This window comes from Petromyzon marinus, chromosome 9, assembly GCF_048934315.1.
Source record: "Petromyzon marinus isolate PM22_M1 ecotype Great Lakes invasive population chromosome 9, UKy_Petmar_22M1.pri1.0, whole genome shotgun sequence".
NCBI classification, from domain to species: Eukaryota; Metazoa; Chordata; class Hyperoartia; order Petromyzontiformes; family Petromyzontidae; genus Petromyzon; species Petromyzon marinus.
The window spans coordinates 2,349,123-2,373,460 of NC_133675.1; the positions used below are offsets into that span (position 1 = coordinate 2,349,123).

Below are 24,338 nucleotides of genomic sequence, written 5' to 3' on the forward strand. Positions count from 1 at the left end.
ACTCAGCAACCAGCAAGCTCAGCAACCAGCAAATTCTACAACTAGCAAGCTCAGCAACCAGCAAACTCAGCAACTAGCCAACTCTACAACTAGCAAGCTCAGCAACCAGCCAACTCTACAACTAGCAAGCTCAGCAACCAGCAAACTCTACAACTAGCAAAGTCAGTAACTGGCAAACTCTACAACTAGCAAGCTCAGCAACCAGCAAACTCAGCAACCAGCAAACTCAACAACCAGCAAACTCTACAACTAGCAAACTCTACAACTAGCAAGCTCAGCAACCAGCAAACTCAGCAACCAGCAAACTCAACAACCAGCAAACTCTACAACTAGCAAACTCTACAACTAGCAAGCTCAGCAACCAGCAAACTCTACAACTAGCAAACTCAGTAACTGGCAAACTCAGCAACCAGCAAGCTCAGCAACCAGCAAATTCTACAACTAGCAAGCTCAGCAACCAGCAAACTCAGCAACTAGCCAACTCTACAACTAGCAAGCTCAGCAACCAGCCAACTCTACAACTAGCAAGCTCAGCAACCAGCAAACTCTACAACTAGCAAAGTCAGTAACTGGCAAACTCAGCAACTAGCAAGCTCAGCAACCAGCAAACTCTACAACTAGCAAACTCAGCAACCAGCAAACTCTACAACTATCAAACTCAGTAACTGGCAAACTCAGCAACCAGCAAACTCAGCAACCAGCAAACTCAGCAACCAGCAAACTCAGCAACAAGCAAACTCAGTAACTGGCAAACTCAGCAACCAGCAAGCTCAGCAACCAGCAAACTCTACAACTAGCAAACTCAGCAACCAGCAAGCTCAGCAACCAGCAAACTCTGCAACCAGCAAACTCAGCAACCAGCAAGCTCAGCAACCAGCAACCTCAGCAACCAGCAAACTCTACAACCAGCAAACTCAGCAACCAGCAAGCTCAGCAACCAGAAAACTCTACAACTAGCAAACACAGCAACCAGCAAACTCTACAACCAGCAAACTCAGCAACCAGCAAACTCAGCAACCAGCAAACTCTACAACTAGCAAACTCAGCAAGCAAAGCACTTGAACAAGAGGCACGTAGCGGTGCACTGCTTTGATTGTTATGCCAACAGTATACGTATCAATGCGTAAAGATCGATTATGGAATCCCCAGGTGCTGTGCGTGATTATCAGTGCTTGTAAAGAGATCAGAAAAAAATCTGACGGCTATTGAGAATCAGTGCATCGTGATAGCTCATCAAATCGCGTTGGGGGGGGGGCGAAGTGAGGGTGGGGATCGTTACCCTCGGAGAAGTAGCCAATTAAAAGTATTTGTTTACGAAACGCTACGTTTAAATGTGGTGTCAAAACACGGAAATGTTGGGGCGGTGGCCACAGCTGCCACTCGTGGCGTGGGCTGCAACGTTCTCTTCGACGGCAGCAGACACGGCCTCTGGCAACTCTGCGGCCCGGTCGGACACGGCGTTCGACGTGGCGTCCGACGTTTCGCTAGAAGCAGCCCTCGGCACGCGGAGTGAAAGGACGACGCGCGTAGCGGCGCCACCCAAAGGCACGTTGGGAGATCCGTGGCAGCGAGCACGGCCTCTCCCCAACCCCCCCCCAGGCTCGGGCCGCCTCGGCACGCCGGCCGGCTCACTCTCACGCCGAGCAGTCGTTCGTGCGCCTCCCCCGCGAACCCCGGCACCGGGGGGGGGGGGGGGGGAGGTAACGTGGGGGATGGGGGGTGGAAGGGGACACGGAGCCCCCCGCACCGCCCCCTCCCCTTGCAGGCTTCTCGCCGCCGAGCCCTTCCTTGGCCGGCTAATCCTATTAGCCAGAAATAAAGAGCGGCACAGCGCCAGTCCATTCAGCAGCGTCGCTACCAAAAAAATCCCCCAGCTCCCTGCGGTCAGAGAGACACAAAGAGCTGGCACGTTAATCTCCAAGAGAGAGGGTACGGGCATAATGATCCTTACGCACAGTTTATTGCGCACACAAAGAGCGGGCAAGCGAGAAGCCAAAGATGACTAACTGTGGCTCCAGTTTTTATTGCAAAGCGATGGGGGGGGGGGTGAGGAGGTGGGGGCAGGGGGGGTGGAGGGGGGAGCTGGGTTCTCTTAGGAGGATGGGGGTGTGGATGAAGGATGGAGACAGAGAGAGAGAGAGAGGAGTCCCGAGTCCTGCTTCTGTGTGGATTACTACAAAGGGTGGGCGTGACAATCCCGGAACGAGTAGGTACACAAACAGCGCTCGCGCCCGCGGACACAAAGGCTGTTGTTGTGCCGCGGCGCGCTCCTTATCCGCGATCCCTCCCACCGCCCGGCGAAACTGGGTGACATCACGGAGGCCCGGGCAGCAGCAGCAGCAGCAGTCGGGCAACGGGAGAAGAGCAATCCCCGCTCTCGCCGAGCAGTGCTCCGAGCCGTGAAGGAGCGCGCTCCGCTGCGGTGCCGCAGGGGCCGCTGTAATTGACGAGAAGCGACGTCGGCTGGGTTTTCCGGCACCGGTTAACGGCCGCGATTGTGGGCGAGGTCGCGACTCTCGCCCGGGAACACCGCGCCGTGCCGTGCCACGGCGCGGCACGGCGGCGCGCGCGCCGGCGATCAAACCACAACTCGTCGGCATCGTTTTGCCGATGACGGATCACACCGTTTAGCCAAATGCACATTTTAACCGTGATAGTGGCGTAACTATTTCATTAGAAACTTTACTCAAAGCACCAAATGCAACATCACTTTCAGGATCAAGGGCTGAGGTGTAACACCGCAGCGGCTGTAATAAACTCACCGCAACACCTTCTTTATTTTACAGCGCTTTGACGATCCACTGCCGGATGAAAGCCTCTCCACACCATGTTGAGAGTGTTTCACCATACTTCACCACGGTAGTCACCGGGAGGGGGGGGTCGACGAAAGGTTTTCGGAAGTTGGTTTACAGCAAATTTCAAACTTAACACGTTGGGGCTGTGACACTAACGCAAGGTGACCCGTGCTTACTCGCCGAGTCTTTAACGTCCCCTCCAAAGCCCGCGCGCTACAGGGGCGGGGGAGGAAACTTTATTTAAACCAGGTGAGAGCCTGCTGAGAATAAGGGGGTCACTTTCAAGGGAGGCCCCGGGGTAACCAAAACAACGGAGTGCACGTGTGACGGGAAGGTCAGCCCCAACCGCGGTGCGGGCGAGGAGACGAAGAAGCAACGCGGCAGTCCGCGAGAGGCCGTAAATCACGGAGACGGCGCCCGCCCCCGCGGGGGAATCCTCGCCGACGCCGCCGCCGCCGCCGCGCCGGACCGTCCGCCCCGCGGCGCGCGCCGAGCTGCCGCGGCGGCGGCGGCGGCGTTCCTCGGTGCACGCAAGCGGCGCGTCCTCGGCCTCGGCACGCAGCTGCGGGGGGAGCGGGGGGGCAGGCGCTCGCACCCCGCCGGACTCATCATCCGCATCATCATTGTTGTTACTCCGCTTGTTTACCCCAGGTAGGCCCCATTGCTCGTTTTCAGGAGGGTCCTGCCAAATTGTTAACAAGTTGCAAGATGTTAACAACCTCGCGTGGTATGCAGGAGGTCGTGGGTTCGATCCCGACCTTGACAACTGTATGTTTGGAGTTTGCATGTCTCTCTCCCCGTGGTCACGTGGATATTGCTCCAGGTCCTCTGGTTTTTCCTTCCACATTTAGAAACACGTGTTTAAGAGTGTTTGGCTGCTATAAATGTCCACGTGACAAGCCACTTCGTTGAGCTATCATTTGTGGCCAGATCGCTGCTTAAAAAGAGCTATATAGCTCAGTGGGCCTGACCTGGTAAAATCAAAATAGCTTAGTCTTCGTTTTTTGTTTGAAGGTAGGGGGGCGATGATTGCTACGTAGCTTCCAATTGACCCTGACACTGGCACACGATGGGTTACTCTTGCCAATGACATCACGGGGATCTTTAACGTCCACCGTGACGCACACCACGCGTGTATTTGTGCGTTTGACGCATCCGCGGTATTAACCAGGGCAGCCGCTGGATTGCAACCGTGAACAAGCGGAGCACATACCCCCCCCACCCCCGCCCATCATCATGATCATCATGAGCCATGGTCAATCCACTGCTCCATCAGCCTGCGCAGGTCACACGAAGGCAGGGCACGCGTGGCCACAAAACTTTAGCTTCATCCAGCAGCGGATTGAGCATGATGTTGATGATACTCCTGATGATGATGAAATATGAACGTGGTGATGCCATTGCTGGGCGCGTTACTCCAATTGAAACGGAACCTGATGCTCCCGTTTCACGCGACGACGGATCACACGAGTGAGAAATTACATCTCATGACACATGTAAAACACATGCTAAACACATGCTAAACACATGCTAATTTTAAACTTCGGCTAGTGGTGCAAACGAGACAGTACAAACGCGATGGGAGAAAATGAGAAACGATACAAATGAGAGGGGTACAAACGACACAAATTTGACTCGGTTATTGAATCCAACAGTGACTCCCGAATCGTGACAATCCATCCAACCGATTGTTGCCATTGCGCATTAGCGGCTTGTTGCAGAGGCTTACGGTTCGACCCGAAGCAGCCAGCGTGATTAATACTGCGAGTGTGACAAGACCACGCGCCGTTCAAGATCCCCCATTCGCAAGAGTGGGCCATCGGGTGCTTGGCTCCACATTTGCCAAAGTTGAAAAATGACACCGCAAAATTGCTCACTCGGGATTATACACACGAGCAGCTCTTGCAAGGTTACTCTTGCAAATGAGCCTGCTCTATCGTGGTCTCTTGAATTCCCATCCGCTTGAACAAGACAAACTTGAGCTTGATGATGATGCTTGGGGAAAAATATTCGAGGCAAGGACTCCGTGCCAGGTTTTGTTTTCACTCATTCTCTGGACGCGAAACCGCTGAACAATAACACAAGTCTCCCTCGGTGTGTGATTTACATAATTTTCACGATCGGTGTAGTCGGAGGACTGGCCTGGAAACGACGTTGATGTAACATCACGCTGGGCCGAGTCCCCCCCTCGCTCACCGCGGCCCGCGGCCGCCCTCGGTGTGCGAACGCGCCGCGCACCGTGCTGGCGCTCGCTCTCTCTCGCTCTCATTATTTATAATTTGCAGGGATTAAGAGGCGGGCCCGCGTTGGCTTCGCAGGGCCGCGCATCCTCTCCTGACACTGCCGAGAGTAAAAATAAAACCCTCGCTTAAATCACCCTGTAATTTATTTGTTATTTTTCTTGCGAATAAATATTAGCTTAGAAAATTGGACACAAATCAGCGGCGGCGGCGGCGGGGCTCGGGATGTGCGGCCGTGTAGGCCCTGCCGCCCCGCCAGCTTCCCACCGCTTTCATAACAAAGCAGGAATAAATTGCAGTGACATCCTTAATTAAATCAGGCATCCGTTAATGATGGCTGAAGGTAATTAAGCATCACCGCAGTAATTAAATAGTTAACCACTTGACCCGTTTCCCAGCGAGTGGCTTGGGATGATAGGCCACGCTCTCAAACGGATTATTTTCTCTCCCCCAGAGGGCATGTGTCGCTGGCTGCGGCTGCCGCCCGCCCTCCCTCTCTCGCTCTCCCTCCCTCTCTCGCTCTCCCTCCCTCTCTCGCTCTCTCCCAACTCACGCACCCCTTCTTCCTGCACACATTTTCTCCTCTCTTTCCCCGCCACCCTCTCTCCTCTCCTCCCTCCCTCTCTTGAACTCTCCTCGTGCCTTCATAATTTTCCACATTTACTTTTTTTGGAGACCATCGCTTGATCTGCGACCCCCCTCCCCTCTCCCCTTCCATTTTTCCCCCTCATAAAATTATTTCTAACAACATAATTCTCCCTTGCCGCCCCAGATCCCCGGCGCGATGTAAACAGCCGCGCGCTCCCCGCTTTGTGTGTTTGTGTGCGCGTGTTTGCGTGTTTGTGTTTCCAGACTCTTAGCGCGTAACCATCCGTAACAGGGTGAGGTCCCCTCTTTAAATGTCTCCCCTCGGCCTCCACCACCCCCCCCCCCCACAACCCTGGCTCCTTCCTCTCCCCACGCGCTGCCCCCTCCCCTGCTCCCCCCCCCCCCATCCCGAAGGATCAAAGGGCAGCGATTAACGTGAGTCGCCACCGTGCATCTTGCCCGAGCGCAGGGACCCAAACGCGATGTTTATTGCAAAACATTTTACATAATCTCTCCATTTCACAAGCCATTTACTCCCAATCTACTGCTCTCCCCTGTTGGGTCAAAGCACGGAACGCGAGATAAAAATCGGGGGGCTGCGTATCCGAGTCGCCCTCCGGTCCCCCCCCCCCGCCACCACCACCACCACACCCCAACCAGCGCCCCGGCTCTACGGCAGCACTGGCACCGAAGGCATCATCCCACCAGGGCTGCAGCTCCAGACAGCACCGGCCGGCTGCCCCCAGCATCACCCACACAGCAGCAGCAACAGCAGCAGCATTCACGGCTGGGCCAAGAGAAAGCCGAGCGAATAAGAACTTGAGTACAAAACTCATTTGAAAGCGCCGTCTTCAAACTCACAGTCATTCAATCTCTCTCTCTCTCTCTCTTTGCCCACTCTCACAACTCTGCTCCGGGGAGGGGCAACTGCTTGAAACGTCAGACTGCTGTCCATATTTTTGCGCTGCGAGGCTCTCTTTGTAATCCGAGCGGCGCTTATTGGTCATGCCGACTGGGATCGATCGTCGCACCGATCCCTCCAGACGACACAAACGGCGGCAAGGCCATTGTGGGTTGGCACGGTCTCTGCTTTGAGACGGCAGAAGCAGCAGCAGCAGCAGCCAGTGCGCTAGATTTAACAAACTACTGAGGAAACCCCGGGTCTTCTTGCAAATAAAGATAAAAAAAAAATTATCGGTGAGATAATGGAGTCACAATACACGAGCAGACGTATCAATGAGGTCGCAAAGTTCGTGTAGAACGTAAAGAAGCCGCAGTTCAACTGCGGGCCCACGCCACCGATGGCAAAAGGGCCACCAAAAGAGGGAGCACGGTTGTCAGTATAAATGAGCACTAGGAATTTCATACCAATTCATGCAAACCAGGATGCGCCGCTCGTTTATAGTGAGGACCCGCAGACCTCCGCAGGGAATCCTGGCATCAGAAGCTTCCACTGTCGTGTCCTCGGCTCGTGACAGCGCGGCGTTATTGTCCACCGGACGAGGTCTCAACAACCACCGCCTCGCGGTAAACATTTCAAATCCGTGCCAACAAAGTGCTCGAAAACATGGGTGACTTCGGGAGCAAGTCAATGGTTTGACGAATACACGAAACGTGGCAGTCGGCCCTTGACAATTCCCACCCGACCCCCCCACGCCCCCCCCCCCCGACCCCCCCAGTCATCCGATGAATTTGTGGCAGTGGCTCGATGGAATGTTCGATCACTTTCGCCCACGTACCAACTCTCAACCCGTACACGTCGGTGTTTTTGTGTTGAAACATCCTTTCGCTGCCGCCCCCCCCTCCCCCCCTCCCCCCCGCGCGCCACTACCCCGAACGTAACCTCACCGTATCCTGAACGACACGAATCGGCGCAAGCGAAAAGATCATCGGTTCGCAGCGTGCGCGGCATTCCACGGGCACCGCGCTCGGCGCGCCGTTACACCGGGGCCACCGGCGCGCCACGGCTCGGCGGGCACGGCCGCGGCCCGGCTTAGGCGCCCTCTGCCAGGGCACCGGGTTTTGATCTCCCCTCCAACTTTCCGACGTGGCTGAAGTAGCCGACGTGGCCGACGGCGGCGGCGCGGGGACGACTTGACATCGCTCGCTCTCTGGAGCAAGGGCCGCAGATTAGATCGGCTCAGCGCCAGCGAGCAAATAGCTGCAGCAGAGGCACACGCGGAGAGACGCACGCAGTTCAAAAAAAAAAAGAGGCAAATGTCAACACAGCGGCTCTCCAGACGGCATTTAAAGTGGTTAAACTGATCGGGTAACTGGAGGGAATTCTCCTGTGAGGGAAGTCTGTAGCCGTAGAGACTGGCCCGGGGAGGTCGGATGTGCGCAATCGGGGGAGCGTTGGGGAGGGGGAGAGGGGAAGGTTGGCACGAGGGAGGGGGAGATGGCACCGGGGCCTCTTTCCCCCACGATCATCACGACCCCGGCACTCTCACAGCCCCCCACGATCATCACGACCCCGGCACTCTCACAGCCCCCCGCGATCATCACGACCCCGGCACTCTCACAGCCCCCCACGATCATCACGACCCCGGCACTCTCACAGCCCCCCGCAATCATCACGACCCCGGCACTCTCACAGCCCCCTCACTCCCCCCGCCCCCCGGCCCACCACCGACCCCGACGACCCCGCTGTCCCGCTGTGCGGCACGGCGGAGGGAGACGAGAAGAGCGGAGGACGCGGGGGCCACGCCGCGGCGCACGGCAAGATCCGCGACGCCGCCAGGGTGCGGACACGGCCAGAGGATGCCAGCGACCACTCGGAGACAACGTCTACACGAGGACACCTCGAGGAGAGGGTGCCCACTCGGACATTCGCCGCCGAACTTAGAGACCGCGGGCACCCAGGGATACCCGGAGGAGGCGCTCCGACAACGGAAGAGGAGGCATCGCCAACTCGGAGGCGCTCGCCAGCGCGGAGACGGAGGGCATGGGGGCACCGCCAGATCCAGTCAGCACTCACGGCCAGACGCGGCGAGCACAAGGCAGCTCCCCGTTCCTTTGTTGTTGCTTTTAGTTATTTGGTGGCTCCGTATCTTTTTTTTGCATCCTCAACATTTTCCACAATTTAAAGTTTACACTTTGAAATTGTTTAAAACAAGAAACCCAAACCCTCGCACCGCTCCCCCGCCTCGGCACATTACCCTCGCGTGATTAGGGTTAGTGCGGCGATTACGATTTTGTTTACGATGATGCAGAGATTACGCTTCTTTACGATGCCTTTTATTTGTAGCAATAATCGCAGCATTATTTTTAGCCTCCAGTTGAGGTTTTTTCGACGCTACTTTTTGAAAACGAACGCGGAATAAAGTTGCAATGACCAAAAATCACCCGGGAGGACACTTCTGAAAACGAGCCTTGAATTGCTCGCGTAATGTCAATTGTCGTTGTGGGTAACAACACGAGTAATATATCGCTGCCATCGAACACGATGCATCTCACGTCACAGAGATGAACACGGCAGTTCATCAGTCCCCAGCAGTACGTGCAAGTGTGTGCGTGGCTCTGTGCGCGCGCGTGTGATAGCGTGTACGTGCGATCGTGTGTGTGTGCGTGCGATCGTGTGTGTGTGCGTGCGATCGTGTATGCGCGCATGTGTATGATCGTGTGTACGTGCGATCGTGTGTGTGTGAGCGCGTGTGATCGTGCGAGCGATTGTGTGTACGTGCAATCTTGTGTATGTGCGATCGTGTGTATGTGCGATCGTATGTGTGCATGTGTGCATTCGTGGTTCTGCGCGTATTCGATCGTGTGAGTGCACAATTGTGCATGTGCAAGATCGTGTGTGCACTCGTGTGTGCGTGCGATCGCCTGCGTGTGTGCGTGCGTGCCAACTGCCAGGAGCCCCTGGCCATGATAAGGGGCCTCGTTTGGCGGCGCCGAGGCGGTGGCCGGAGCAGGGAGGCGGAGCGGTGGCGTGGCCCCATCTGCCCGAGCGGTGACGGCGGGGCTAGTGGGGTTGGCGGTTTGGAGGAGATAGCGTCGGCCGATCGCGCACGCGTGGGTAGGAAGGGGATGGAACTCTGGCCGCGGGTGGGCGAGGGCGCACGGATGGGTGCTCTGGAGAGAAAAAACCTTATCATCGCCGTCATCTGAGCGGATCGGAGACAGCAGGATCCCGCGCTGGGTTACGACGCGACGAGCGGCACCATACACGAATGACAATGAAAGTTAATCGCAGCCGTTGTCAATCCACTGCTGGATGACGGTCTCTCCAAGCTGGTCGGTGTGGGATGGCGATGGAGGTGGGGGTCCCCAGGACCGGTTTCGTTCGGATTGTCACTCGCCACTGATGGTAGCCGCAGCCGGGAATCAAACTCGGGTGGCCGGGTTCACCGCGCAGCGTGCTAACCGCTGTGCCTCCGCTCCGACAACAGACAAAGCGGTGACCTTTGCATAAAGCGATGAGGGAGCCTATTCCAGAGTCAGTCTCTTTTGCATTGGAGGCGTTGGGGGGGGGGGGAGTCAGGCAAACAGATGATGTGAGAGATGAGCACGCAACACGGGAGGTTGCACCAAATTCAGAATGATGGTGCCTGGCAAACGAACGTTCAAACCGAGCAGACAACCACACCAACACAGGCAGCTGCCCATCCGTCCACGGTGACGGAATAACGTCTATTCGCATAAACACACACACACACACAAGGCTTGGTTAAACCTGCACGCAGTGAGCCCAATTACATCAAGGGCTGTATACCAAACAGGGCCCTTCAGATTGCACATTGTTCCCAACAGCACTTATCTGCTGCCGCTACTTCTGCCCTTTGATGTCTGCAAGGCTCGGATTCCTGGGCTCGGGCACAGAACCTACTTCATCAGGGGACAAATTAACTGCTTATACCATCCACCAGGCACCACCCCACCCACCCAGCCACCGCCTCCTACACAACCTCAAAACAACCACCCACCCCCACAACCACCGCCCCCCCTCCCCCATCTCACCGTCCACTCTATTCTAACGGTAGGTCTGAATTGTAGCAGTGGGGGGGGGGGGGGGGGGTGAGAAGGGGGGGGGGGCAGGTGTGTGGTGGTTAGGGGGGGGGGGTGGGGGTTACTCATGAGTTCGGAATCACGTTAGAGAGAAGAGCCAGGAAACTAAGCAGGAACGAGGCTGGCATTGACCCGCCATGGCGTTGGGAGAGCGAGCGGGCAAGGTTGCAGAGACCTCGGTCGTTTACAGCAAAGTTAGCGAGCGAGGTCGGAGATGGACGAGCAACTTTACAAATGAGCAAGCGAGTTTACAAATAAGCAAGCGAATGAGTTTACTGGAGCAGCAGTGAGCGAGTTTACAAATGGGCAAGAGAGTTTAGAGAAGGACCACGCGAATTTAAAGAAGAGGCATTGAGCGAGTGAATTCGTGGGGGGGAATGAGCGAGTTTTAGAGGGGAATGAGTGAGCGAGCGAGTGAGCGAGCAGGCTAGGGAGCGAGCAAGTGGGTTAACATGAGAACGAGCGTACCACAGAGCGGGCGAGCGAGTTTACAGAAGAAGCAGTGAGCGAGCGACTGAGTTTACGGGAGGAGCGAGTTAAAGGAGAGCGGGCGAGCAGGAAACAGTGGGGGTAAGAGCGTGGTGGTGGTGGTGGTGGTGGAGGAGAGAGAGACTGGTGGCCGGCTGCAGACCCGTGGCTCTGGGCAATAAACATCAAAGGCTGCGGCTCCCAGAGGAGGCAGCGGCGGCCTCAGACGGGAGGCAGCTCCATTCCGAGCTGGCGTCAGGACGGCTCCGCAGCTCCGTCTGGGGAGAGGGCGTGGCCGGCGGCACGGAGAGGGGCGCGGGGGCAGAGGGAGGTGACGAGGAGGAGGGTGGTGGGGGGGGTTGCGGGCACGGGGAGATGTTTAGTTGTGTTCGGAGTCGGGCGTAGGAGGGGGGCAGACTTGAGGTGGTGCGTGAAGGAGGCCGGAGCTGTGCGGGATGAATAAACAGTTCCAGTTTGTGTTTGTTTACGAGCACGGGTCCGGGCACAACGATGCATGCCGCCGCCGCCCCACTCACTGTACGCTCGTCGGCGCGACTGCGGTTCTGCGGGGTCAACACAAGCCCGCGCCGCCACTCTGCGGCACGTGAGCGTGCCGCCTCGGCGGCTCGCGATTACCTTGCGGCGTTGTCGCGTCGCGTAGCTGCGGAAGCTTCGCGAAAGCGAGCGCGTAGCCGCGAGTGCTCGGGCAGGACGGGGGGGGAAACAAATCTCCTTGAGAAACGTGCGACTCAACCGTCGGCGAGACCCCGGCAGAGCTCCGCACGGTGGCCTGTGCTGTCCTGATCCGGAACACGGCACGCCTGGCTCCAGGTCCGGCAGGCGATCCCGGGCAGGGCACCCGGTAGTTTATTCACTTATTTACTCACCGATTTATTTTTCATGAGGAAAGGCCCGCTGAGAGCTATGCAGCTCTTTTTCAGAAGCGACCTGGCCACAAATGATAGCTCAACCAAGTGGCTTATCGTGTGGCATTTTATAGCAGCCAAACACTCTGAACGCGTGTTGATTCTGAGTGTGAGGAAACACCGAAGGACCCAGGACAGGGTGGGAATGGAGCCCACGACCTCCTGCGTACACGGCGAGGGAGATAACATCTCGCCGTGGAATGATGGGATGGAACCGTCACCTTGTCGCCCGCGCACCTGGCTGCCCGGCGACTGTGCGTGCGGCCGGCACACCTGGTGCCCTGAGTCACCTGCGTGGTCACGGCGATTGGAACGAGGCTCCTTGGCAACGTGCTCGTGACGGGGGATGTCCGCCGAGGTGGCGAGCCGGATAAACCAAGTCGGATTTTGTCAAAAAGATAATTTATGGAAGTGATATTCACCTGTAGGTTGGTCAAAAAAAAAAACGGAAAACAATTCGTTTCTTTTTCAGAGGCGGTTATCATTGCATCGTCGCAAGAGGAAAAAAAATATATAAACTCTGCGATCGGATGTCAGCGAAAGATTCAGGGAGCGGAGTAACCGAGCACCCGCGACATTCGATGCCAAACACAGAGCTGCAGTTTGAAGAGGATCATTTCAAACGCTCGCTGCGGAGTACAAACACGCGCGATGTTTAATGCAGTGCCAAAGTAACAAAAAAAAGAGAATGAACGCCGTACAAACCACACACTAAAGAGCAAATTTCTCTTCAGCGAAAATATTTTAAAATGTGGTTCTCATTTGCCGAGGCCAACACATCTGCCAGCGAACGCATAACCCTCGCCCCGTCCCATCTCTCCAAGATTCCCACGTTGGAACTTACCGTCATTCTCCGCCAATGATTCAGCCGTGGAAAAAAAAACCGAGCGCGGTCGCCCGATCCAACCCCTCCTCTCCCAGCGAACCTACGAGTCGTCACAATTCCAACGTTCGATTCGAGAGCAGATTCAAATTCCGTCTCGCGTACCCCGTCCCGTGTCCGTTCCCGTCGCTCCGTCCCGTCTGCCCCATGAGCACCAATGTCAACGTTGCAAATAATCGCACATGATTTGCATGAATGGTAAACATTTAACCATTGCACGCGCGATTGGACGCACTCGATCGTGAGTGGGGGAATCGAAATGGCTCGGGAAAGCGCGCATTGACGCAAGTCGGAAAAGAGCTTACGGAAGGGAAATGCCCTTCCTTGAGTCATGTGACCTCTCCCACAATCACACGTGGGTCCCCACTCTCTCTACCCGTGGGTCCCCACTCCCTCTACCCGTGGGTCCCCACTCCCTCTACCCGTGGGTCCCCACTCCTTCTACCCGTGCGTTCCCTCGCCCCCTAACCGTGTGCCTTCCCGGCACTCACACTGCCAATCACAGTAATGAGTAAGGACCGATTCTGCCCGCTTTCTGTGAACGTAGAGAAACTCGCATGTGCGGGCTGTAAATAAATAAAGCGTAACAACAACACCAAAGGCACAAAGTGACTCTGGAGACCAAAAGGTGCAACTGTGGCCACGGCCTCGAGCCTCCCATCATGCCTTGTATGTCGTGTGACATCGCGACGCCGCTTTAGACCAGCGGCCCAGAAGGGTGGTGCCGCTCTTCTGCGTCGCGGCCATACCGCGTGGCTCTGCGCCATGTGCTCTCGCGGTACGACCCGAACGCACGGGGAGAGCGCAAAGCAGCCGTGATGGGAGCACCGATCCCATCATTTCCGTCTCACCACGCGTAGTTTTCAATGCACTAATTAAAAAAAAACCATTGCACATCGTCCCTTCAGATGGAACGTCTCAAATGCAACGGTGTCCAGGGCGTCGATCAACGAGGGCATGAACGCGTCACCGTGCCGCGCGGGGCCCGTCCTCATCCATGCACCGCCGCACCCCCTCTGCTCCCCTCTCCCAAACCCCTCCAAGCGACCCCGAGACGCAGAACCCACCCCTCCACGCCCAGCCCATCGCCCGACCCTACCCCGCGGGCCGGGGCCGTGTTGCCGGCGTGCAGGAAGTCGCTACAAAAGGGGTCGCGTATCCCTGTGAGAGGGCGACTGTTTTCGCTCCATAAGCGCCTAATTTATAACACGTGTGGGGGGCCGGGCGGGCCACCCCTCGCCAGCCAGCGTGCTCTCCAGGGGCCGGCCCAGAGAAACGCGACGCCTCGGCGCTGTGCGCGAGTGTCCACTCGTGCTGCGGCCGTCCGTTGAAAATCCGACGTGCGCGTCATGAAGCGACGCGATTCGGATCGCGTCGCAGCGTCCCGAGACGCTGTGCGGATACGGGGGAAGAGGGGCGGTGAGGGGCGTGCTTATTTTAGGGAGGGAGACGCAAGTCGGTCATAGAGATGCCCGGTGAGTCAATGAGTCCATTTGAGTTATTAGATTTGATTCGGAGTATATGAATGAGTCGATACAATACAACTGTTACATCAACGCTGTACATAAACGGTGAGATTAATAGTTTTTATTGAGGTAGTCAAAGGTCCCTATGCGAGTCCATACAAACGATAATTTATTTAGTGTCTAAATGCGACCACGCCTCAAGACGCCGTAGAGAAACAGCAGGCGTATTCACTTTATAGAGACGGGGAGGCAGTCGGACATACAGTGAGGGAAAAAAGTATTTGATCCCCTGCTGATTTTGTAAGTTTGCCCACTGACAAAGAAATGATCAGTCTATAATTTTAATGGTAGGTTTATTTGAACAGAATAACAACAAAATCCAGAAAAACGCATATCAAAAATGTTATAAATTGATTTGCATTTTAATGAGGGAAGTAAGTATTTGACCCCCTCTCAATCAGAAAGATTTCTGGCTCCCAGGTGTCTTTTATACAGGTAACGAGCTGAGATTAAGAGCACACTCTTAAAGAGAGTGCTCCTAATCTCAGCTTGTTACCTGTATAAAAGGCACCTGTCCACAGAAGCAATCAATCAATCAGATTCCAAACTCTCCACCATGGCCAAGACCAAACAGCTCTCCAAGGATGTCAGGGACAGGATTGTAGACCTACACAAGGCTGGAATGGGCTACAAGACTATTGCCAAGCAGCTTGGTGAGAAGGTGACAACAGTTGGTGCGATTATTCGCAAATGGAAGAAATGCAAAAGAACTGTCAATCTCCCTCGGCCTGGGGCTCCATGCAAGATCTCACCTCGTGGAGTTGCAATGATCATGAGAACGGTGAAGAATCGGCCCAGAACTACACGGGAGGATCTTGTCAATGATCTCAAGGCAGCTGGGATCATAGTCACCAAGAAAACAATTGGTAACACACTACGCCGTGAAGGACTGAAATCCTGCAGCGCCCGCAAGGTCCCCCTGCTCAAGAAATCACATATACATGCCCGTCTGAAGTTTACCAATGAACATCTGAATGATTCAGAGGACAACTGGGTGAAAGTGTTGTGGTCAGATGATACCGAAATTGAGCTCTTTGGTATCAACACAACTCGCCGTGTTTGGAGGAGGAGGAATGCTGCCTATGACCCCAAGAACACCATCCCCATCGTCAAACATAGAGGTGGAAACATTGTGCTTTGGGGGTGTTTTTCTGCTAAGGGGACAGGACAACTTCACCGCATCAAAGGAACGATGGACGGGGCCATGTACCGTCAAATCTTGGGTGAGAACCTCCTTCCCTCAGCCAGGGCATTGAAAATGGGTTTTGCATGGGTATTCCAGCATGACAATGACCCAAAACACACGGCCAAGGCAACAAAGGAGTGCATTAAGGTCCTGGAGTGGCCTAGCCAGTCTCCAGACCTTAATCCCATAGAAAATCTGTGGAGGGAGCTGAAGGTTCGAGTTGCCAAACGTCAGCCTCGAAACCTTAATGACTTGGAGAAGATCTGCAAAGAGGAGTGGGACAAAATCCCTCCTGAGATGTGTGCAGACCTGGTGGCCAACTACAAGAAACGTCTGACCTCTGTGATTGCCAACAAGGGTTTTGCCACCAAGTACTAGGTCATGTTTTGCAGAGGGCTCAAATACTTACTTCCCTCATTAAAATGCAAATAAATTTATAACATTTTTGACATGCGTTCTTCTGGATTATTTTGTTGTTATTCTGTCTCTCACTGTTCAAATAAACCTACCATTAAAATTATAGACTCATCATTTCTTTGTCAGTGGGCAAACGTACAAAATCAGCAGGGGATCAAATACTTGTTTCCCTCACTGTAGGCAGAGGAAACAGAGGAAGGCATTGAACTGGGGCAGGCAGCGAGTCCACAGCACGGGCGGCTGGGGGGATGGAGTTAGAGGCTATGGGAGCAGGAAAGGAGAATGGGCGACCTCACACTGAGCAAGCCTGGCCCGGGGAAGGTTCGGCAGGCAGCGTTGGAATCATTTTAAACAAATCTCTTCTGTGATACTGTGCACCCTCCTACAAATCGGAGCAATCCCTGTGCAGGTGATGCATGGGGGTTGGGGGGGGGGAGGTGGCGTGGGTAATTCACCCTCAACCCCTCAGCACCAAGCGGATATTTTTTAAAAGCCATTCTTGAATCAAGCGAAGAGATCTCAATAACAATTAGATTGCCGTCCTGTGAATGTGAACTTCCTATTCGATGCCGCTCAGCGATTTCAAAAATGTTGTCGCGGATTATTTTGGGATTTGTGCTGCAGCACCGGCATGCAGTGGGCAAGGTTGTGAAACTCGAGCAGCTGTGCCCTGTGGACGTCGCTGGCGAGTGTGTGCGTTTGTGTGTGTGTGTATATACATGTCGGCCTTTATAGGTGCTTGCTAAGAGCACTTGCCCCAATAGTATGTTAAAGCTATATGGCAGATATATGTCTGTGTGTATGTTTAGCGGTTAGCGCGTTGCGCTACGAACCCGGCTACCCGAGTTCAATTTCCGCTCCCGGCCAACACCAGTGACAATTACCTGAACCGATTTTGGGCTTCCCCTAGGTCGACTCAGCCTCAACTGCGTAGCTATTGCAATGTGTAAACATCTACACGAGGGAGACAAAGGTGGTTCGGCATGGTGCAGGCCACTTAACTCCCTCGTGTACCGTGTCGACTTTCATAGGCACTCGCTAACAGCACGTGTCCTAGCAGTCTGTTAAGGCGAGGAACCTGCACGTGTCCTAGCAATCTGTTAAAGCTAGGACACGCACTAACTCAAGTGTGATTGCTAACCATGTCTATCATCGGTGGCAAGTCATATCTGCATGGGTGTTGGAATTTACTTTACCCTTTCCGGCAATAATACAAGTTTTAAGATGTTCAAACACCAAATAGACACGTATTGTAATTCATCAAGTTTGCTTTAACCACACGTGCTTGTGGTAAAACATACATACAAACGTGCTTTTGTAATATATGCATTATCTGATTAGCCTACACCGAAGGCAGCCTCCTTAATGGGTTTGTCTCACCTGTATTAGACCAGAGAACGCCAAAAGGTGTACAGTACTAATGCAATGCAAATACCAAAGCATCAATAGATCTGGTTGAGCATGGGACCCTTTCTGCCGATATCAAGATGATTATCATTGTTTTTTTCATCATCTTGACAACGGCAAAAAGGAACCCATAGATATCAACCTTAAATAAGTTCCTGGTACGATCAGCACTCGGGAAATAGAGGCGGCTGGGTCTCTCTGTCGCTAGGCACACCACCGCCTCTCGTGCGTCATACCGGCCTCAACAGGTGCATGCTAACATCATCATTCCTTTACCTTGATGGAACTCGTCAAGGGGGATAAACCATCACGTGAACTTCAGTCATCACCGCAGCAGCTTTTGGCTAACCATTGAACAAAGACGGTCACTGCATTGCGCGCTTTCAGACGCGCTTCTGCAGCCGTCTGGAACGCTCTTCCTTCCGATATTATGAAGCCACTGGACCCAAGCACTTTTACATCAAACAGATTTGAAACTCATTTCTTTTATAACTGCTTTATGCGTTCAGTTTGTTGTCCTTATCCCGCACATCCGATCAGCTTGGTTGGCTATGCACAGTACAAAAGCAGCTCAATATACATACTTACATCTAATGAACTTCGATTTAAAGCTTTCGTGACTGCAAGGATTCATCTTCTTTGGTTCTTTCGGTAAAGTCACGTAGAATGAGAATAAAATAATAAAATAACACAATAAAATTCTCACGAAGTTTCGGCCACAACGGCCGCTTGCGTTGTGGCCGAAACGTCGTGAGAATTTTATTGTGTTATTTTATTATTTTATTCTCATTCTACGTGACTTTACCGAAAGAACCAAAGAAGATCTAATGAACTGTTAACTGTTACTCAATCCCAGGAAACATCTCTAATGATGAGATACACTCCCCATCTCCCGCAGTTCTTGACCAGACGTCGTCAAGACTTCACGCCACCCCGTTGCTAATCCCCCACACGACACCGTCGCCATCAGGCGAGGTAGTTAACATCTCGCCACCGTGGCGCCCGGTACACGATGGGGGGGGGGGGGGCGCGGCGCCTGTCCGTGTGCGGCGAGGCCGAGCCGTGCCGTGTCCTCATTACTCACCAGCAGAGCGTTCAGCAGCTCAGCGAGTGCAGCACCTGGGCATCCCCCCCCTCCCTCCCTCCCACCGTGGCGTCCGGGGGTCGGCGTCGACGCGTGACCCCCGCGTCCTCTCGGGTGGACGGGAGCTGTGGGCTGGGGGTCTCTCACCCGCCTGATAACGGGAACACGGCACATGGTCGTCTCGCGTATGAACCCGGCACATGGTCGTCTCGCGTATGAACCCGGCACATGGTCGTCTCGCGTATGAACCCTTTAGCGATTGCAGCCTTCAGCGGCGCTGTTTATTGGTGGTAGACGAGGGCCTGCCCACGCCGTGCGGGTCGCTCGCCTTCTCTGGTACCGTACTTCACCACGCTGATCGGTCAAATAACAAACAAAAAGAAAGTCTACTTTCATGCTCAAATGAGAATTGAGACGGTGCTCATCTCCTTTGTGTACAGCCCTGAGCCAGCAGTGGAAATTCCACATTCCTATGGCGGATTGAGTATATACGTAGAACAGCCACTTTTGACCACCCCCACATAGTGGTACCCATTTCACTGACCCCGGAAAAATGATCGGTTGTGTCAACCCCCATGCAGGATTTGAAATTGATCAGTAACTACTCTGTGTCTCGTTCTCCCTCCCTACCCCCTCCAAATTGTATCCCGGCTGTGCTGCACAGGCGTCCGTTATGTGTCACGGGACGAGGACATTTCAATTCGTAACCCTCAAAGTGAGTGGTGAACCACCGTGTGTCAGAGAATGGCCCTAGAAGATGACGTGACAGCTCAACTACTCTCAGCAATGACAAGAAGCCGCCCTGACCCCTCAAATTATATTTAAATTCATGTCAATTGACGAAGAAATTCCCATTTGGAACTGTCGCAGCCAGCGGCGCATCATCTATCACCTGTGTGTCAGATAACGGCTCCTCGGAGGATGACTCCACAGAGTACAGAGCTACTGCTGAAGTCTCTGCAGCACACAACTTTGCCACGTGGGGCAACGTCTCGTATAAGCTCTGTAGAGTATTGGTCGCACACTAAATCAACGTGTAACACACACACAGCTGGAATAACCTGTTACTGTGAAGCATCTACACGAACAAGTTTATGTTGTGCCATCATTGGCAATGTGTCCGTGAGCTCCAACTCACCTACCTGGTTTCGAACCCAGCCTTGCGGAAGTTGCCGGCTCAAGAATCGATTCTCTTTGTCGAGTTTTTACCGAGTAGTTTCATACACTTGGTTAACTTGATCATCTTAAATTACATATTCGCAGCAGCAGCATCATCAGCCATGGCCAATTCACTGCTGGATGACAGTATAATAGCATATCCGCTTAAATAATAAACACAGAGCAGTTAAAGGTCTGCCAATAAACAACGATGGCTTGTCATCGCGCGTGTGAACATCGATGTTAAACGAGTAATCGATGATGCATCGTTTAAGGATTGCTGCGGAAACACACGAATTACAGACGTTGGTTGGGTGTTGGTTGGTGTTGTTGTTGTTCAAGTCACACACGCGTTACTCGTGAGCACATATCGTGCACAGTTGTCAAAGCGAATTCACTTTGACTGTAATTTACATAATTACCCTCCATTTAAAACAGTTACATTCACGTACAGTGCCGTGTTCATGTCCAACTCTCATTTAAATCTCCGCCAGAGAGACGGGAGAGTAGGGTGGGGGGGTAGCCAGTTAGCAATTACGAGACCCCAAGGCAGCCGGGCCTAAACCTAACCCTGGGCCACCCCAACCCTGGGCCACCCCGACCCAGTGGGCCACTTCGGCCACTGGTGCGGGTGGGCCAATTCCCTCCGGTCTGTCTCTTCCCCTCCCTTCAAACTTCTATTTACAACCTCGCCCAATTAATCACCGATGTATCTGGGGCACACCTTCAACAGTGGCTACTTCTAGCTAGGCCGCGTGGCTTTTTTGAGTCCTTTAGCTCGGCAACCGAGATGTGTTTTTGTTGTTAAATCCAACTCGGCCACAGCGAGGTCACATTGGTGGGCCTCCACAAGCCACACTTTCCACCCTAGGCCACATCGAGCCTCCAGGCACGCCGATCCCCCTGTAGGCCGAGGCCGCCAGAGGCTGAGCTCGCTTGATCGACGCGTCCTCGTCTTCCCAGGATCGTCCTCACAGCCGTTGCACTGGAGAGCCTTGAATAAAGCCTGTGCCCAGCTCATGAATAAAAACGCGCACACACACGCGACTCGAGCCAACGAACGCGTCTTTGTTTACCTGCACAGTAGCTATCCCCGCTTCTCTCCGGATGTGTACCTGGTCAGGGTTTTGTACCTCGGATGGTTGCAGCCCCCCTCGCAGGGCCACCTTGCAGCGCCATCCTAAGTCACCCTGAGACCTCGAAGCGAAAAGTTCCACCCCGAGACCCGGGCCACACCACTGCTTGGGCCTTGACTATTCACCATTTCATCCACCACCAACACCACCACCACGCTGGGCCACTGCAACATCAGTCAAGGGCAGAGGACGACGTGGTGAAAATCGACGACGGGGTGGCCCTGTATTAAAATAAACCGTGTTTGGAAATAAACGTAAACATACCACACGCAAAAAAACTGTTAAAACGTTGCGAGGTACAAAGAGACGCCGCGACTGCGCGTAAGTTCCACGACTTCCTGGTGTGGAAGCGCCCCGCTCGGCCACGCGATGATGAACCCGGCAATACATGGGGGAACTCTACACCGTACGGCGATGCGGATTATATAAGACGCAGAATGTAGTGTTACTGAAGAGACGGCTGGGGGGTAATCCGGTGGACGTGTGTGTGTGTGTACGTGGGGAGCGGTACAATGCAGCGAGCTGGCGCGGTAGGGGGTACAGCCGGTGGTGGTGCATCTACCGGTCATCTCAGTCAGCCGACCCATGGCACCTCTGCTGGGTCTGTCCCGAGACCTCCTCCTGTCAGCAGCGAGGCCTTCGACACTTCACGTGGCAACCTCAAAGTGCACCTGGCCGGGAACGTGCGCCGTGGTGGCGTCACCGTAATTGGGGAGCGGTGGTGCAACGGTTAGCGCTGCGCTGCGCTACGAACGCAGCTGCTGCACGAGTTCGAATCCCGCTCACGGCAACCAACACCAGTGACGATTATCTGAACCGGTCCTGGGGTCGACTCGGCTTCAAATGAGCACCTGGTGCGGTCTGTTAAGCATGGGCACCGAGGAGACAAAGGCGGTCGGGCGTAGTGGTGCTGGGGCGACCCAACAACCCCTCGTGTGCCGTTCGGGACTTCATAGATGTTCGCTAACAGCACTTGCCTCAACAGTCTGTGAGGGGTCTATGTGTGGTGTACGTGTGTGAGCAGATGTGTATCCCTTTATTGGGTGCGTCTTATAATCCGATAGGTTCAAGGTTAATATATATTTTTTATTTAACCAGGGTGAGAACTTAAGAAGAGTTCCATAGTTCCATAGTTTCATTTATTTGGTAGAGCCCTGTGAGCCATTCGGCTCTTGAATCGGGTGCAACCGCAACAAACAAAAAAACATGAACAAGAAAACATCTTAAAGTGAGACCAGGGGCGGGAGGGTCACCGAAATTTACAAAAGCAAAACAATTATACAATAATAAAGGTGCGCGTGTGTTCATTCCTGAATGTCTTGGGGGCGCGTCTTCCTTCCCGGAGCGTCTTAGAATCCCGAATAGACGCAGTGCCGGATTATCCGAGTAGCAGAAGTAGCATATGCTCCTGGCCCCGCACTAGCTTAATCGGGCACTGAATAGAAGACGGGAGTTCACGTTTTTGACTCTGTGTGACCGGTAATGAAAGCCGTGCGTACTGGCAAGGCTAGTAGTAGTAGTGTCCTACACATGTCGAAGTATCAATGCACACGGACAGACAGAGCCGGGGGGCGGGGGGGGCTGGGCACGTGTATCAGGGTAATGATGAACGCGCACATTGGAGGCATCGTTGACCTACAAACACCTGGCATTGGATCGCGGGAGTCGTAATTAATTGTAATAAAACGCTTCACGGTTTATGCAAATCGCGTGCGAATGGGGCATTGTTTCGAGCGAAGCTAACACAGCCGGGCAGAGGGCGCGACCGGAAGAGCGAGAAAACAACATGGGAAATGGGAGCCGCTGGAAACGAGGACGTTGCAAACGAATTATCGGAATTCGTCTAATCGCTCAATCGATGTATGAAAAATAAGAATGGGTTTTACCCTCTCTGGGCAATAAAACAGTAGGTGTTGCGATGTTCAAATACCAAACAGATACCTTTTGCAAGGAATCAGGTCTGCGTTGACCGCACGTGCTTGTGGTGACCATGCCTCAAACATGCTCTCATTTTATTTTTCACACTTTGATAGTGGCCGAAAAAGGTCCCGTGATATGCGTAATCGATGTTTACACGCGCGATGAGATGCACGTGAAGTCGTGGGTGGGCGAAATCGATTTGAATCGAATATTCGTAGCGTAACAAACGGCGTGTTAACAACACGGGGATTTCGTAAATAATAATATATACTATTTGGTTCTTTCGGTAAAGTAACGAAGGTATAAAATAAAATAAATCACGTCGTTTCGGGCGCAAATACAAGCGTCCGTCATCAGGTGGGAAAGCATGATGACGGACGCTTGTGTTGCGCCCGAAACGTCGTGATTTATTTTATTTTATACCTACGTGACTTTACCGAAAGAACCAAAGCGTATTGGATTTCTGCAGTCACGAAAGCTTCAAATCAATAATAATATGTTCATTGAGACGTCGTTGTCCGCCTCAGTGGTGTTCCATACTAAACAATCAGATACCACGTTTAAACTACGTGATTAGGAATTAAACATTGTGGTTAGCGCATCGCTTATGCGAACACCGGCCGACTGAGTTTAATTCCCGGCCATGGCTAGTATCATTAGTATCGGTCCTCTCTCTCTCCCTCCCTCGCCCGCCTCCCTCGGCTCACTAAACTCACAAAGACCAATCATTACTACCACAGTGGAACAATGTAACACGCAGTACAGTGTCACACTACTGCTTCATCGGAATTCAACTCGTGATTTGTATTCATGCATTAGGCATTGAACTATCCATTTTCATCGTCAATTAAAAGCGATGACTACACACGCTATACTTGCACGTATCTAATTTCGCGTGAAACAATCGATTTGTGTAACGGACACAACTGGAAGCAGCAGAATGTGTATGCATAAAGCAAGTACTGTATGTATGCTGAGCTTCTTTCGCACCGTACGTAGCCAACCGTGCTAATCTGTATTGTATGGGTAAATCAAGCACCGTACTGTATTTAAAACGCGCCGGGATAAAACTAAAACCAAACAATGTTTTATTTTCTGAAAAAAGAGCTATACACCTCACTTTTAAGAATCGATCCTGAACAAAAATGATAGCTCAACGAAGCGGCTTATCACGTGGAAATGTATAGCAGCCAAAATACTCTAAAAGCATGTTTCTAAATGTGGAGGGAAAAACCGGAGGACCCGGAGCAAAACCCACGTGACCACAGGGAGAGGGACGTGCAAACTCCAAATATACAGCAGCAGGCGTCAGGTTCGGGATCGAACCCACGACCTCCCGTACACCAAGCGTGGTAGTTAACATCTCGCCTCCGCGGGGCTTAAAACTGATAACGAGGCGACCAAAATCAGAGCGGAGTGCTTTTAGAGACGATGAATTTGATCTTTAAAAAAAGCAACAAATCAGAAGGGAAGTTTTTTTCTTTTCTTCCAATCAGTGTGCATTGCCCTGCACCATGGCATAGGGATGGGGAACAGGGACTTTGTATTATACCACGACGCAACGATAGCAGTGGCACGGAGAAGAGACGCACGCTGG

At 53.4% G+C, this 24,338-nt stretch overlaps 1 long non-coding RNA gene across 1 annotated transcript in view; it reads right to left on the reverse strand.

Annotated features, from left to right (window-relative positions):
* Positions 1–24,338, reverse strand: part of LOC116940708 (uncharacterized) — a 110,542-nt gene that overhangs the window by 34,111 nt on the left and 52,093 nt on the right. The window contains exon 2 of the long non-coding RNA XR_012941291.1: positions 18,528–20,985. This is a non-coding gene — a long non-coding RNA (uncharacterized LOC116940708). The remainder of the gene's footprint in view (positions 1–18,527; positions 20,986–24,338) is intronic.